The sequence below is a fragment of the Petaurus breviceps genome, unplaced genomic scaffold (assembly GCF_028583685.1).
Source record: "Petaurus breviceps papuanus isolate PSGF00001 unplaced genomic scaffold, PetGlider_PUasm1.0 207, whole genome shotgun sequence".
In the NCBI taxonomy this organism is placed as follows: domain Eukaryota; kingdom Metazoa; phylum Chordata; class Mammalia; order Diprotodontia; family Petauridae; genus Petaurus; species Petaurus breviceps.
In genome coordinates this window covers 30,674,028-30,690,324 of record NW_027185850.1, presented here as the reverse complement: position 1 = coordinate 30,690,324, position 16,297 = coordinate 30,674,028, and the positions used below count along the sequence as shown (strand labels likewise).

At 47.9% G+C, this 16,297-nt stretch overlaps 1 protein-coding gene across 1 annotated transcript in view; it reads right to left on the bottom strand.

Moving 5' to 3' along the window:
• Nucleotides 1-13,041, bottom strand: part of LOC138165053 (ERI1 exoribonuclease 3-like) — a 184,489-nt gene extending 171,448 nt beyond the window's left edge. Inside the window, 1 exon segment of the mRNA XM_069093158.1 lies at nt 13,013-13,041. The gene's annotated coding sequence lies outside the window, so the exon portion shown is untranslated.
• Between the last annotated feature and the right edge of the window lie 3,256 nt (nt 13,042-16,297).

The following is a 16,297-nucleotide window of genomic DNA, read 5'->3' as shown; positions in this document are numbered from 1 at the left end:
TAAGATTTTGATGGATTAGTCTTGCTGAACTGTTTTTTTCTCTTTTTAAACTATCTTTTCTGAAAAAAATGAAACTCAAGGCATGAGAAATGTAGATGATGGTAAAAATAAGACATAAAAATTATTTTTAAAAATGCTTGCTGGGGGCAGCCAGGTAGCACAGCGAGTAAGAGCACCGGCCCCAGAGTCAGGAGACCTGGGATCGAATCCGGACTCAGATATTTAGCACCACACCCAGAAATAACTGGCCGTGTAACCTTGAGCAAGTTACTTAACCCTAACTTAACCCCAAAACCCATTTTAAAAAAAAATGCTTGCTGATTGATGAAACCATCTCATAATTTTGCAACTGGCTTTTTGAACCCTAATTATAAGACTTCACATTTATCCCTATTAAGTTACCCTGAGGTAGAAAATCTATGGAATGACAATCATGCATTGGATTATGTCCAAAGGAGGGTAACTAAGGTAGTCAGAGGAACAGAGAACAGGCCATGAAAGGTTCTATTCAGGTCCAGTCGCTCAACCAAGCCCCCTAATGAACTGCACCATCATCTAGCCCCACTTCTCTCCTTCCAGGCCACAAGGATCACAAAAGACTCTGACAAACATTCTCCTGAAAAACAAGTATATTAGGTTCTCTACTTTTTCCTAATCCACCCTCCTGGTGACCCTTATCAGAAAAGGAAATTAAGGAACATGTCCAGAATCTGTTCCTGGTGTGCCCTTGCTAATTTTAGTCACCTCCACTTCCCTCCCCAAATGCTCACAATATCTTTAGTAACATATTTTAAAATTTTGCTAGGAATTGCAGTCAAGGCACCATCCTAGAGAATCTGTAACTGCCCCTCTGGAAGTGCTCACCTGCAACACAGGGAACCAGGAACCTAAGCCTAGAGCCTCAGATCCACAAGGCCCCTTCTCTCAGTCGCAAAGTCTCTGCCCCCAGTCACCTCCCCATCTTCACGTAAGCCTTGGAATAAAGAATAAAAACAGGGAATTGGACTGGGTGACCTGCCAGGTCCAGGAGCTATGCTGCCTCACTGGGTGACAGAGGCGGGGGGGTTGGGGGGAAGAGGGTAGAGTGCTCAGGCAGAATGCATCAAGACAGACATGTCTCCAGAAGCTCTTCTAAGATGACACTTGGGACACTGGAGGTTAGAGCACCATCAGTCCATGTAATCCAAGCCCTCTCCTAAAACTCTCAGGCTGGCCTTGGGGTTTAGGGTGATGTTTTCACCCTATAAATATGGCCATGCAGATTCCAGACCACCCTAGCTCCTTCCCCTGTCCTCAGCTAACAACCCCATCCAAGGCCAGCCACCACCCACAGAAGGAGAGGATCTGGAACCTTCCTAACTACCCAGACCTCTCTACCACTGAAGACTAGCCATGCACAAGTACCAAAGCCTGCAGGGAACCTGAGATGCAGGCGCAGAGTGAAGATGGTCATGTCCTCCCCAGGTCTCCTGAGCCTCGCCCTTGGCTTCCATCATCATCAGGCTATACGCAACAAGAGGAAATACGTCCCATGATTTACCGGCATTTACTAACCAGTTTGCAACTCCCCAGAGCCTGGGCAGCCTCCATCTGGGGTCACAGCTGGGAAGGAACAGTTGTTTTTACCCACTTTATTTCAGGCCACACATGGATCCACCAGCAGCTTAATCTTTCTGAAAATCCTGGACGACAGAATAATTGCAGATCAGACAGATCGCTACCATTCCACAGCCCCAGTCACGCAGATGTGGGGACGGAGGCTCATCTGTCGCAGACTGGCACATCGGGCTGGCTCTTATGCTCAACCCCCAGCCCTGGCAGGTGGGGGAGGGGATGGGGAGCAGCAAAGGACACAGGACCACATAGGCAAGGCAAGGAGTGTAAGGGTACCATCCATCCCTCAGCCACACTCCCCTATTAGGTGGGAAAGCACTGCGCTGCCTCCTCCTTCACTGGTCAGTGCCTACCACACTGCCAGCTCATCCACCTGCAGATAAAGTACCCACCCTCACCATCAGGGCCAATGAGAGCTGAAGGACAATAATAGGACCAGGAGACCAACGATAACTCACATTTTTATGTTGCCTTCCTCTGAGAGGAAATGTGGCATGAGCACCATTAGCCCACAGGTCAATGAAGGGAACTGGGGCAGAGTGAAGTGTGATGACTTGTCCAAGGTCACCTGGCCAATGAGCGACCTGGATGGCCTGTGGCTCCCAGACCACAAGAAGAAGGCCATGGTCAATGATGAAATGGCTCAGGGCCTTGGGATCCTGCCATATCCCTCCCCTGGATATAGAACAGGCCTGCACAAATTGCAGCACAGCAAAGGATTTCTGGTGGCCCACAAAAAATGTTGAGGAAATTCTTTGGCAGGCCATGGGCTGTGCAGTCCTGATATAGAGCCATGCCCCTTGGCACCTACAACTCAAACTTATCTCTGACTACAAGCCTCAGTTTGTGACCTGAATGACCGGGGAGCTACTTCTCTACTTGATTTGTCTTCTGGGGACCCATTCTGGTGGGGCTCTTGCATCCCTGGGGCCTATCCCAGTGCCTGGCCCATAGGCTTGCTGAAAGAATTAGCTCCCCAAATCTCCCATTTGGTTCCCTTTGGAAACAAAGTATGACTCTGGCTAAAAGCAGCCAAAATAAACAGAAGAGAGAGATCTGCTTGAAAGATTAGCCATGGACACCTGCCCGCCCACATCCCCACCAGGAAGGAATGTTCTACCTTACACACCTTCAGAGCCAGCACCTCCAAACCCCTTGCCAAATATTATTCTAAAGGAAAAAAAAATCTTTCCCTATTTCAGAGGGGGAACAACGAGGCAGCAGTCAATAGCCGTAAGGTGCAGGGGAAAGAATCCAAGAGCTCATTTAAAATCCCCACCTGGACACCCTCTGACAAAGTGGGTGCTCCTTCTCCCTCCTCCTCTGTATCCGGAGAAGTTTGCCTTCGCTCTAAGGTCGTGCCCAACTCCAAACCTATGCTCTACTGGCCACACTCCCCAGAACCTAAAACTGCCGTGCTGGGGGTGCCCTGAAGCAGCAGGTCAGGCTGGTCTCTGCTCTCTCTTCCTCCCTCCCCAGGGGAGGAGATGAGAGCATTACCTTGGGCCTGGAATACTATTAAAAGGATTAATTTAGGGACCCATGTTTGGACTGTCACATCCAATCACCACTCACAGATCTACAACTTCCCAAATCAGACACATGCAAAGGAGAATCAATCGCAAGGACACCGAGGGTCTGAACAGGCATACTAATGACCTCTCAAGTCACTGAGGTGCCTGCCGGCAGCTAGCTCTGACACTCCCATAAATTATGTGCTTCTGGATTGTACCTGGAACTGGAGTGGGGGGTGGGGGGGAATAAATGCACCGAGCTGAGCACCCACCAGAACAATCCCTAGGACCACCCCAGGGAGATCAGGAGGAAAAAAGATATCCGAACTGGGGGGAAGGGTTAGGAGTCTACAAACAGGGACTCAGTCATAACCTAACAGCACCAGGTGGGCAGAATCAGGGCCCAGATGAGGCCAGGCAGAACCTGACAGAACAAGCAGCTCACTGACTGAACGGCCAAGCTGATGCCTCCCTCACTTTCCCTCCAAGGAAGAAAAACTACAGAAGCAAATGAACACACTCACATTTTCTGTTTCTGCCTCCACCTCGCAGCAGGACCATCACTTCAGCTTCCCTGGCCTCAGTTTCCTCACAGGGATAAGAACGCTAACCTGCTGACCCAACTCCTAAAGAAGTGGCAGGCTACTGTCTCCAGCCATAATAATCACAGGCACCCACCCAGCAGGGCAGGACGGTCATGTGGGGGAATTTTGATTAGGGTGCTGCAGTACAGCAGACTGGAAGCTGAATTCCCTTCACTGACACTAGGGCAGCCAAAGCAGGGCATGGTAAGAAGCTTTGCGATGCCTGGTGGAGCAGCTCCAGGCCACGATTTTCCCTGTTCCAAAGAAGAGTCATGCCCTGGCTCGTGAGCTCCAGCCTCCTACCAGATGGTGCGGACCAGCAGCCTCGTTTGTGCCGCAGGACCACAAAGACAGTAGAAGGAAGCCGCACGACATGGACGCAGGTGTGGCAACTTGTTGCTGCCATGCCCTGCTCATCTCCTAGCCAACAAGCTTCCCTTACCCAGCAACATTCCATCTCTGGCTGGAGAGGCCAACGCCAGGGCACTCCAGGGCGAAGGATCAGGCACTGGAGAGCCTCCCTCCAATATGTCAAGCAGGGGTTCCCCCCACCCCCAGGAAAGGCTCAGGGCCCTGCAGCCACCCCTCCCCCCACAGATGCTCTCCACCTTTCCTCTATACCCCTCCCACGGAAACTGGGGGTGGGGGTGGAGGGGAGATACCCAAGGCTCCATCTAATGGAAAACCTATGACAGTCATATGAGGGCACGAGTGCTTCTCCAAACAAAGAGGCCATGGGCGAGACAAAGCTACCTAACTTCAACCTGGGCCCAAACTCTAACATCCATGATCACCGATCGCAGAAACCAAAGAAATGGCTGCCACTTCAACATCCCTCCTAACCTGGTCCCACCCATCTTTCCAATATTTCTCCCACTGGCATCCTCCCTCTGCCACCAAGCAGAGACGCTGGCTTCCCTGCTCTACCTCCCAAGGCCAGAGACATTCCCTGGCTGCCTCTCGCACCTGGAGTGCGCTTCCTCTCGCCATCAGCTCCAGCTCCTACTGGCCTCCTTCAAGTCGGAGTTAAAATCCCACCTTCCACAGGGAGCCTTCCTCCTCATGTCAGTGCCCTCCCTCGCTGATCACCTCCAATCTCTCCTGTCTAGAGCACCTTGGTACAGAGCAGTTTGTGGTGGCTTCCCCCATCAGTCTGTGAGCTCCTTGAGAGCAGAGACTGTCCTTTGTCTCTCTGTGTCCCCATGGTTTCTCACAGTGCCTGGCAAATAGGAGGCTCTGAAACCTTAATTGACTCACCCTCTCTTGACACCTCCGCCTGCTTGGCACATGACCTTCCAGCCCCACAAACACCAATAAAATGCAAGCGCTTCAAGGCCAGGACTATTTCCATTTGTCCTCATACTGGGAGTACCTTGACTAGCATCAGGTGCAAAACCCAGGCATGGGAGTCACTGGCGGGATTCCCTCCAGATCAAACACAAACAAACCCCTCCATTTAGGACTGAAGGGCTTCCCAGGCTTGTCCCCATCACACAGTGCTCCCTTTTCCACTCCAGCAGCCCCAGCCTGCTTGCTTCATCGCACAGCTCATCACCTCTGTCATGCCTGGGATGCTCTCCCTCCTCACCTCCTGCTCCCACACTCAGCTCAGTATCACCTAACTCAAGAGGCTTTGCCAAGTCTATCGCATCCCCCCTCAGCTGCTAGCACCTCCTTTAAAGCTACCTTCCATTTAATTGGTCTATGACTGTCTATGAACGTACTGCCACCCCCATAAGAATAATAGGGCCTTGAGGACCCATTCTGTGTCCCCAGTGCCTAGCAGAGAGCCTGGCATGTGGACAGTGCAGAGGAAATGGGATGTCATATTTGTGCTTCTCCTGACATGGCCTAGGATCTTTTCAGGGTGGAGCTGTGGGGCTATCAGGGCCCTGGAGGTCCAGATGAGGCACATCTTTGGCCAACTAGGGGAAGGAAGCATTTACATAGTATTTTTACCTACTATGTGTCGGACACCATGTTATGTCTTGACAGATATTACCTCAACTGATCCTAATGACACCCCCACGAAGAAAATGCCATCACCAAGGCAGACTGGCATTCGGTGAGTTGCCCAAGGTCACCAAGCTAGTATCTGAGGCAGGATCTGAACTCAGGTCTAACTCCAGATCCAGGATTCTTCTCACTGTGGCTTCCCCAGCCAGTCCTAGGGAAATTGATCTTTTATTCTTCCCAGTATCAAATCTTTTCTTGTTAGAATCAGAATCTAAAAAGGCCTCAACCAGCTGGAATAACCTCACTGTGTGCCCACCCTAGCAGGGACCCTCCTCAGCTTCACTTCATGTCACCTGTAGGTTTAACAAGTGCCCCTTCTGGGTCTATGTTCATCAATAAAAATGCTGCACAAGTCCAGAAGAAATTAGGTGTCTACTAACATCCCACACCGTATGCAATGACATGCTCCAAATTAGATATCAAAAGTCACACCAGAAAGTTGGGGGGCAAGGAAGAAAACACCTTTCATAACTGTGGACAGGGAAAGAGTTCATACGAACAAGAGTCAGAGAGGATCTGTGACTGGGAAAACAAATAGACAATTTTGATTATATAAAATTAAGAAGATCTTGAATAAACCAAATCAGTGTAGTTAAAATTAGAAGGGAAACAGGTAACTGAAGAAAAAAAATGCACAAAGTTTCTCTGATAAAGGTTTCACAGCCAATCTATACAATTATACACTGATTCAAGTGTGTAAGAACTACAGCCATTCCCCAATAGATAAATTATCAAAGCTTATGAACCTGCAGTTTTCAAAGGAAGAATTACAAGCTAATAAACTATATTCCAAATCACTATCAGAGACACACAAATTAAAATAATTCGGAGGAATTCTACCTCCCACTCATCAGATTGACAAAGATGACAAATAAGGAAAATGACAAATGTGAAAGGGCTGAAGGGAAAGAGGCATGTTGAGGCACAGGTGGTGAAACTGTGGTCCAGCCATTCCAGAAAGCAATGTAGACCCATGCCCCCAAAGTCACTAATCTCTGCCCACCTTTGGATGCAACAACACTCCTATTAGGCCATACCCCAGGGAAAACAAAGAGGAAAAGGACATATAGATACACACAAAGATTTACAGCAGCTCTTTTGTGGTGGCAAGAAACTGGAAACTAAGGAAGTATCTATCAACTGGGGAATGGCTGAACAAATCATGGTATGTGAACGTAATAAAGTATTATTGCACCTTAAAAATGCAGGAGATGGTTTCAGACAGATGTGGTAAGACTTATATGAACTGATGATGATAGAAATGAGAAGAACCAGGAATATAAGTTATATAGTAACAACCTTACAAAGTAAAATAACTTTGAAATATGTAAGAATTGATTAATGCAATTACCAATCATGATCCCAGAGAAGAGATAAGCAAACAAACATGCTACCTACCGAACAGAGAAGTGGCAGGCTCAGGGGACATGGCCAATGACAGAACTGGTTTTGCTGTACTCTCTACATGGTATAAGAGTTTTGCTTTTCTTTCTTCCAAGAAGAAAGGGGGGAAAGGGAAGCAAGTGGAGGTTTAGGGATAAGAAAAGAAACATAGAGAAAGAGAGAGAGAGAGAGAGAGAGAGAGAGAGAGAGAGAGAGAGGAGAAGGAAGGAAGGAAGGAAGGAAGGAAGGAAGGAAGGAAGGAAGGAAGGAAGGAAGGAAGGAAGGAAGGAAGGAAGGAAGGAAGGAAGGAAGAAAGAAAGGAAGGGAGAGAGGGAGGAAGAAGGGATCATTGAAGCATCTTTTCAAAAGGCACAGAAGAGAAGGAAGTCCAGAAAGAATCCCAAAACAAGCAGAACAGCTCAGAAGATAAAATGCTGAATTTACTATATACTTTTGAAAAGCCAGCTATACAAAACAAGAGACTTGAAGTTGCATGTAACATTTTTTTTCCGTTGTACTATATGTATGGAAATTCTTGTTTCTGTCTAGCCTTTTTAAATAAAAAATAAATAAATAAAATGCTGATCAGACAACGCAGGCTGAGCCCTCCAAGCTGGCATCAACCCACTAATCAATCAGCTGTGCATCCACCTAATCCAATCCACATCTGCATCTCCACCCAGGTCAGGTCAGAGGCTTTGCCATTTGGCTAAAATCCAGATGTCTTGGTGTCTACTACATTGCCCTACCCAACCAGTCCAGTAACTCTGCCACAAAAGGAGAGGAGGATTATATGTGAGATGGCATTTTCCAAGTGAGCCCATGCTGGCTCCTGGTGATCAGCTTTCTCCTTGCTCTTAAACAGCTGCTCAGGACTTGGCCAGGGAGCAATGTCTGGATCACCAGATTGTGAGATTATGGAGCTCACCTTCCTCTTTTTAAAAATCAGGGCAATATTTTCCTCCTTTCTAGTGGCTCATCCCTCCTCCCAGAACCCTAAATGCACATCCCCAGCAGTTCAGCCATCACAACTGCCAATCCTTTCCCTGGTGTCTCAAGCCTCAAGCTTAGTGAGAACATATTTCAACTTCTCTCCCAACAACCTGCCTTCTTCATAAACTCAATGTTTCACTAATTGTCTAACTATCATTCTACCTGAAATGCCCATGGCCTCATATACTAAGCCCCTGTATGTAACAAGTTTGGAAATTACTGAATTCTTCCTTAACTCGTAGGTGCTTAGCCAGGAGCCCCTCTCTTGTGAGAAACAGACCTGGCCATACTTCCTGATAAGATGTCAAAATGATCCTGGACATCTGGGTCTCACAATAAATCAGGACAAGGACTATACAACTGTCCAGACCAAGGCCTGGCTACAACGGATGTGCTTATGTACCTTTGTCAGACTTACCTACCATTGTCAGAATAACTTTACTTCCCACAAGAATAACTTTGTTTCCCACACCTATTTTTGGTGGTTTTTTACTTTAAATATTCCCCGTTTCCCTATGGTCGGGGCAGCTCTCCTAAGGTTTCCTTGGGAGACTGTCACTGGCCAGCTTAATAAACTGATGCTCATTAATTGACTGGGCTTGGATTCTTTTATCTCTATGTGTCCGTTACACCGGCCATTACATACCAAAGACACTGCGCACATTCCCACCTCCAAACCTTTGCTCATCATGTTTTTAATTTCTTGTTCTATTTCCTCCTGCTAAAATCCCTCCTATCATTCAAGACCCAGCTGGGACACTGCCTCCTCTGTGAAAACTCCCTTAATGAACACATGCATCCATCCTCCAGATGAGAGCTCTTCCTCATTTGTACTCCTTTCATTTGTCAAAAAACAAAAACAAGCAAAAAAAAAAAAAACCACAGAGAATTTCTCAATTAGGACCTAAAAGATCATGTTAGTTCATCTAAATTTTAAGCTCTAAACAACATAATCTCTATCTCAGCGTGGCCAAGAGAGAACTCGCCAACCTTTCCCTACAAATCTCCCCTCCTCTTCACTATGCAGCATCCATCAAGGGTACCACCATCCTTCCAGTCCCTAGGCTCCTACGCCCGGTGCCAGGGTGGACTCTTGATTCACGCTCACACCTCATGAAGTCATAAAGAGGGTCAGCTCTTTCTCCACAACATCCCTCATAAATACACACCCTTCTCTCTACTCAAACGGCCACCTCCCTGGTGCAGGCCCTCAGCACTTCAGACCTGAACTTACCAGGCGCTCTGTCTCAAGCCTCTCCCCACTCCTGTGGGTACTTCTTCGAGGCTACCAAAGGTTATGTTCCTATTGCACAAGTCTGAAGGTGTCACTCTCCCTACCCAAATGAAACTCCAGCGGCTCCCCATTTCCTCTAGGGTCAAATATCACCTGACATTTAAAACCCTTCACACGCTGGATCCAACCCCGCTTTCAGCCTTATTACACCTAACTCCTCTTCCTTCCCAAACTTATTGGGACCTATTGCCCCCTTTAAAAAAACAAACTATTCAGTGCCTCCTGGAAATCCTTAACCCTTCTGTCAAAAAAATATATAATTTTTAAATGATGGATATGAAACTTAATAATTTATTATAAATTTGTGGGGTTGTCCCTGAACTAAAAATTTGATGATGCAAAATTATGTCATGTAACCATATATAGTATTGTATCTAAAGAGGTCATTCCATGCACATATCCAGGTATGCTGGACTTCCTGACAATGCTTGACAGGCTCGCTCACATGCTAACACTTGCTTGTTAAGACCTGTCAGCAGACTTAACCACTGATTGGTTATAACTTATATTTTGTGTATTTATTTGGAAAATAATGTAATTACTATGACTTTAACTCTGTTACACAAAGGGTTTTTCAAAATTTTCTTCTCTTCTTTCCTTATGCTTCCACTGTCCTGTTAACTTTATTCAGCACCCCCCCCCCAATTTCACCAGCAGCTACTACCACCCCACCCAACTCACCATTATAGCACCCCCCAGTGGGTGGTATCACCCACTTTGGGAACCTCTGTAAGGCCAAGTAACCCTCTTGCTGTTCCTCATGCCTTCGACTCTACTTCTCAGAACCCCCAAAGTTTTCCTCAAAGCTCATTTCCAATACCACCTCCTCTATCAGGCCTTCCTTCCTTCCTCCCCTGACCAAAATTACCCAGCATTTATTTTGTGTGCTCACAAGTCTCCAAGTTATCTCCCACTATGGAATATAAGCTCAAGGACAGTAAGTTTCATTTCTGTCTATCCTCAGTCCCTAACATGGTACTTGGTCCAAAGCAGATGTTTTAGGAGAGCACCCTGGATTTGGGCAGCAGGCTATCCTTCCAAAGGAAGTTTACCTTGACAAAATTTTAAAGATCTTTATCTTTACCCATAGGCTAGCTGGCAGTAAAAAGGACCAGGAACACACAGAATAGAAAGAAGGCATTAGCCCTCAAGGTAAGATAGGGCAAGGTCAACAAGGGATTGTGTAACTCAATACTGGAGGGCAGGCTCCTGGGGGGGGGGGGGGGGAGGGAGGAGCCCTGATTTTCAAAGTGTGGGTCTGAACCTTCAATATCACTGACTGTGGGGCCCCTTACTCATGCAACAGACAGGCCACAAGAATGATTCTGACCTTTTATAGGTCAGCTCACCATTCAAAGAGCTACATAAACAAAGTTTAAGTCAACATCTGATGAAGAAATCTGTTTCAGACCACTTAAAATAGTAAAACAGGACTCCACAGAACTACTCTCTCAGAAACTCAAAGCAACAAAAACAAGATGGACTTGTGACCCCAGGTTCTTGACACCGAAGCCCCAGGGATTTTTTCCCCCACTTTTCTTCATCAGAGAACAGACTACTATGCCCCTGACAGACTGGGTGGCCTCCCCATGCAGTCTTAGTGAGGGCAGCATCAGGAAGCACTGGCCTCTTTACTAGGGTATCTTCCCTTCTTTCCCCAATACCCTTGCCCCATTTCATACACTTCCAAGGAAGCCATTCACCAAATGAGCCCAGCACAAAGAAAACACCACTTTTCAATGTTTTTAATCACCTTTATTTAGAAGTTTCAAGCTAATAAGATATGGAGAGCTGTGGTGACTGCTCAACTCTCTGACCTAGCCAGCTGATTATTTACAGGATCTTTGGGTAGGAATTGTTAACGAGCTTTTAATTTGGAGCACTTCAGTGGAGTCAAGTGCTCTGAGCTCCAATGAACCACCCCTGAATCCATAAAGGAAGCCTTATCAATCACTTCCCCGAACAGCAGCCAAGTGGTGGGTTTCTAACCAAGTTCCCAGACACTCACATTACTGAAGTCACACTCCAAATCACTGTTTATAAATGGACTTTTAAGTGATAGGGGACTCAGGTGTTATAGACTTAAGCTCAAAGCACCAACCCACTAAAACAAGGTACGCTATGTATGATAAAGTCAGAATAAAGCCGTATTTGATGAAGCCAAGTCCTGTTAGAAATTCCACAAACAAAATCAGTGAGCCAATCCCCACCGACCAGAGTTGAAATACAGTCTAGTATTTGGCCAATCGGATTCATGTGGCGCTGCCATTCAGAAGGGAGCCCCAGTAAATCTCTCTGGCAAGAGCTAATGTTAAGGATGTGACCAGAGACCATTAGCAGAGGTAATAGTTCAAACTGTCAGGGCCAGTGGTTTTCAAAAAGACATCGATTCTTTCCAGTCCTAAATATAGGAGTCCAAACACCAAACCAAGCCAAAGTCTTGCAAGTCCTTCAGTCTAATTCAGCAGCTATATTATGGCAACACCACAGGGCTTGCAAGGCAGCTGAGGCAAGCCAGAGCCCAGTCAGAGCCCTTGTGTTGCCCACACCTGAATGTCCTGTGGATGTCTGAGAAAGAGTGAGCCCCTGTGCCCAACATCACCAGACAGACCTAGAGGACACAGAGGCTGCCTGGCTCTGGAACCTCTCCCCTGGGGCCAGGGGTCAAAGAGCCCTCCCAGTCAGGATCAAACTATCACCCAGCCCTCTCACTACCCAAGAGAAACGATCATAAAGCCACCATGCCCCACACCCCAAAACACACTCTTCTTTTTCCTCCCCACCAAAAGAAGAGGAAGATGAGGGCAGAGGTGAGAGCGGGGAAGGACCTGCCTCCTGTAGCTCGAGGTCATTCATCCATCCCGGGGTACCCCCCCCAGCTTTTCCCAGCAGCACCCCCACCACTGAGAGGTATCAGGGTGCCCCATTCAAGGGCCCCCTCTAAGACACTTATCTCCTCGGGGGAGGAGCCCTCCTAATACCTAACCCTCCCCCAGAAGGACAGTCTCCCCATTCAGACCACCCCTGGAGGCTCCCCTCTCTGACACCAATGCCCCTGCAGGCCGGTGCTCCCACGCATGCACACCTCAACTCCCCCTCCTCTAATAACTATTCCTAAGAGGGAGGAGTGCCCCTTTAATACCTAACCCTCCCCTCCAGAAAGAGGAACCCCCTTATCCAGATTTCCCTCTATACCTATCCCCCCTGGAGAGGGGAGCCCCCATCCATCCAGACCCTCCCTCAGCCCCGCCCCGCAGGAGGGAGAGGGCCGTCGCCATGGCAACCCTGCTCGGGGCCCCGCCCGCAGCGGGGTACCCGTCGCCATGGCAACCCCTGCCCGCACCCCGCCCCTCCCCCCAACACCCCCGGCGCGCGCTCCCGCCGCCACGTCCGCGCTCCCGCCACCGCCCCGCGCGCCCCCGCCCCCCGGGCGCCCGCAGGCCCCGCGCCGGCCTCCCCCGGGCCGCGGCGGATGAGCAGGCGCAGGGCTGTGGGCCAGACCCGGGTCCGGGGGAGGCCAAGGCGGGGCCGGCTCCGCCCGCTGCCCGTCGCCCCCCTCGGCGGCCGCGGCGGCGACAGCCCGCACCACGAGTCCCCACAACACACCGACTCACCTCCGTGCCCTCTGACCCCGCGCGGCGCTGCCGACGGGCGGCCGGGCCGGCCAACCGCCGAGCCCGCAGCCGGTGCCGTGGTCCAATAGGCGTCTGGGGGGCGGGGCTTCCTCCGTCCCGGCCCCCGCACCGCCATCCGCATGCGCGTCTAGGCGCCCCGCCAGGCCGCTGCCGCCACTAGGTATCATGGGGATTGTAGTCCTGACAGGCCAGTCTCCGAGCGTCCGTCGGGCCCACTGCGCATGTCCTTCTAGGGCACGTGGGCCCCAGGCCCCCCCTAGGTCCAGGCCGCACCTTACGAAGCCGGGGGGCGTTGTCCCTGGACGAGAAGGTGGGGCCGGAGGGGTTCAGCTGCAGCCCTCCTTCTCTGGGGAGCAAGGACCAGGCAGCTGAGAACCCGACTTCTATCAAGGCATTGCATTGCTGCTTTTAGTACCTTCATTCCTTCACTAATCGGTGTCCCTCATTCATTCGATCGTCACATGACCCCTTTGTCTCCGAATCTCTGCATTTTCGCCGGTGGCTCTAGGTCCTCCTTCGCAGCCGCGTCCGAGCGGAGGGAGAACAATGAGGGCACGCCCTTCACGCACTCACCCCAGCTCCTGCTAGCCCCGCCGCGCAGCCCTGCCCTCAGGGGGCTTCCATTCTCCTAGAAGGAGACCCCACACAGAGGGCTGGGGGAATGAAGCCGGGGAGGCCGTGATCCGGCCCAGAAGAGAGGAGTCAGGAACACCGCAATGCAAATCCCTCCCGAGACACCCAGTAATAGCTAGGAGACCTTGGGCTAATCACTTCACTTCTGCCTCAGTTTCCTCATCTATAAAATGGGGGCAATAATAAAAACACCTACCTCCAGGGTTGTTGCGAAGATAAAATGAAATAATACTTGTAAAAAGCTATGTACATGCTGGCCATTGTATTTTAGGCAACCACTGCAAGACCAGTCAGAGACTAATCAGGTGGGCGGGCGTTGCCATAGTCCAGGCATGCGGGAATGAGGACCTGAACAGTGATGGGGGCGCCGTGTAGGTGGACAGATGGGGAAAGATGTGAGAGTGACTGAGGAAGTGAAAATTACAAGTCAGCAGCTGATGGGGGGAGGGACAGAGTGGTCCAGGGCCACCATTGAGGCTGTAGACTTTAGTCCCTCAATAATAACAGAGAGATTCAGGGAGAGAGGAAGGTTTGAGTGACATCCTAGTTGAAATGTCCAGTTGTCAGGGGGTGATGCCTAGGACTGCAGCATAGGACCAGGACCGGGACTGGGAGTCTGCTACATAGAGGTGATTAGTGAAGTCCATGGGAGCCAATGAGGGTTTCCTTTTTCTTTCTTTTTTTTCTTTTTTCTTTTCTGAGGAGGTTTTCAAGAGAGGGAGGATGGATGAGGGAGAAAGGAAGAGGGGAACCATGCCGGCCCCACAGAGGCTGAGATAGTGTGCCCACTCCTGTCTCTCATGAGAAGAGTTAGACTTCCTTTTGTCACAATCTTCAGCTAATTAAACCCCAACCTTGACTCAGGGACAAATTTACTTATAATTTCGATTATGGTTCACATTTTACCCAAAATGGGATCTGGGGGCATGGAGTAAGAAGGTATTTAATGTCCAATTATTAGAGAGATCATTTATTCCCACACACAAAACATTACTAGATTCAGAGTTCTAATTAAGAGAACACAGAAACAGAATTTTCCCTCTCTTCATATGAATTAGTAATCTTCACTCCAGGTGAATTACTTTGACATACCTCATTCTAGCACCTGTCTGGCTCCTCTTACCCCCACACAGCTTCTCAAGGAATAATAAAATTATTACAATATGGCAGGAGGGGACATAAGTGTCAGGGAGGGTCACATGTAGTATATGATTGTAATGGAACATTATTGTGCTATAAGAAATGACAAGCAGGCTGATTTCAGAAAAACCTGGAAAGACTTACATGAACAGATACACAGTGAAGTGAGCAGAACCAGAACACTGTACACAGTAACAGCAACACTGTAAAATGATCAAGTGTGGATGACTTAGCTATTCTCAGCAATACAAGACAATTCCAAAGGACTCATGATGAAAAATGCTATCCATCTCCAAAAACAGAACTGATGGAATCTGCATGCAGATGGAAGCAATACTATCTTTCACTTTATTTTTTTTTTCATTTTCCTTTTAGTCTGTATTTAGTCTAATTAATGTGGAAATATGTTTTCCATGATTTCCATATGAGAGAGCTTCCTTTCCAAGGAAGGAAGGACGAGTTGGAAAGGCAAATGGAGATGTTTGAATGTATTTGAACATAGAAAACTTCAAAATACTAAGGAGGTAGGGATAAGGTCCTAAAGGAAGCAGGTTCCAAATTTTTTGTTGTTTTTTTTTTTTTAAATACTGGATTTGTGATTCCACTGATGTAGAAGGCTCCAGGGGAAGAATTTGCCTTATCTATGCAGATATTGGCACTCTCTTTGTAACTGTAAGTCTTAGATTTGTCTGGAACCCTGAGAGATTAAGTAGTTGGCCCAGGTTGACATAGCCAGCATGTGTCCCAAACAGGACCTGCAAAGGCCAGCTGTCTACAATCTAGGCCAGTAGTCTCTTGTCCTTTTTTTTTTTAATAGTATTTTATTTTTTTGTAATAACATGCAAAGACAATTTTTAACATTTATTTTTTTTATAAAATTCTGAGTTCTAAATTTTACCCTCCCCCTCTCTCCCCCCTCCCTAAGACAGTAACCAATTTGATATAGGTTTTATATGTTCAGTCATATAAAACTTATTTCCATATTATATTATTCATGTTGTAAAAGAAAAAATAGTTTGCAAAAAAAATTGTGGTTTGCAAACAGAAAAAACAAAACAAAAATGAATATGGTATACTTCAATCTACATTCAGACTCCATCATTTCTTTCTCTGGATGTGGATAGCATTTGCCAACGTGAGTCTTATCCTGGGTTATCCCGATTGTGTTTCCACAATATTCAAATTGTTTCTTCCTGGCTGCTTATAATATTCTCTCCTTAATCTGGGAATTCCAGAACCTGGCTATAATATTCCTAGGAGTTTTCTTTTTGGGATCTTTTTCAGGAGGTGATTGGTGGATTCTTTCAACCTCTATTTTGCCCTCTGGTACTAAAACATCAGGGCAGTTTTCTTTGAGAACTTCCTGGAGGATGCTTTCTAGGTTCTTACTTTGGTCATGGCTTTCAGGTAGTCCAATAATTTTTAAATTATCTCTCCTGGATCTATTTTCCAGGTCAGTGGTTTTTCTCATGAGATATTTCACATTGCCTT